The sequence below is a fragment of the Tenrec ecaudatus genome, chromosome 4 (assembly GCF_050624435.1).
Source record: "Tenrec ecaudatus isolate mTenEca1 chromosome 4, mTenEca1.hap1, whole genome shotgun sequence".
Lineage (NCBI taxonomy): Eukaryota > Metazoa > Chordata > Mammalia > Afrosoricida > Tenrecidae > Tenrec > Tenrec ecaudatus.
The window spans coordinates 46,766,709-46,767,389 of record NC_134533.1 but is presented as its reverse complement, the minus strand read 5'-3'; the positions used below and the strand labels follow the sequence as shown (position 1 = coordinate 46,767,389).

General features: G+C 38.3%; 1 non-coding gene across 1 annotated transcript; it reads left to right on the top strand.

Moving 5' to 3' along the window:
• The first annotated feature begins 243 nt into the window (after nt 1-243).
• LOC142447436 (U1 spliceosomal RNA) lies at nt 244-407 on the top strand. Its single transcript, XR_012784139.1, has one exon. It is a non-coding gene; the product is annotated as a U1 spliceosomal RNA (small nuclear RNA).
• Nucleotides 408-681: the final 274 nt, after the last annotated feature.

Sequence of the window (681 nt, the reverse complement as noted above, 5' to 3'; positions counted from 1 at the left end):
AGCGAGCTAAAATGGACAGGTATTGACCATTTTGTATCCTACAGTATAATATGCCTTATTATTCTGGCAATGACAAATTCTAGGGGAATGGCATTACATTTACCATTAAAAGGATATTTTGAAGTACAATGATATCTGTGATAGAATATTATCTAACCCCAGATGAGGAATATATAACTACAATTACTCTTCAAAATCATGCAACCACCACAGTAGCTAGTTTTGAATAATTTTTAAAATTCTATACTTACCTGGCAGGGGAGACACCATGATCACGAAGGTGGTTTTCCCAGGGCGAGGCTTATCCATTGCACTCCGGATGTGCTGACTCCTGCGATTTCCCCAAATGTGGGAAACTCGACTGCATAATTTGTGGTAGTGGGGGACTGCGTTCGCGCTCTCCCCTCATAAAAAAAAATTCTAACAAAATCTTTAGTCTGAAATTTGTTAATCATGCAATCAGACTGCGTTGATAATTACTGATGATTGGAGTGAAAAAGTTGGAAATGCAAGGGAAGAAACAATATTTAGACTGTATGGCCTAGAATTGGAGCCAACGACTTGGTCAAAGCAAATACTCTTTTTTTTTTGAAAAAACACTAAGGGTGCCTTTACACATGGATATATGTAGCTGGGATATGCAGAAATCAAACTGACTACATCCATTGGAGGAGACTGCTG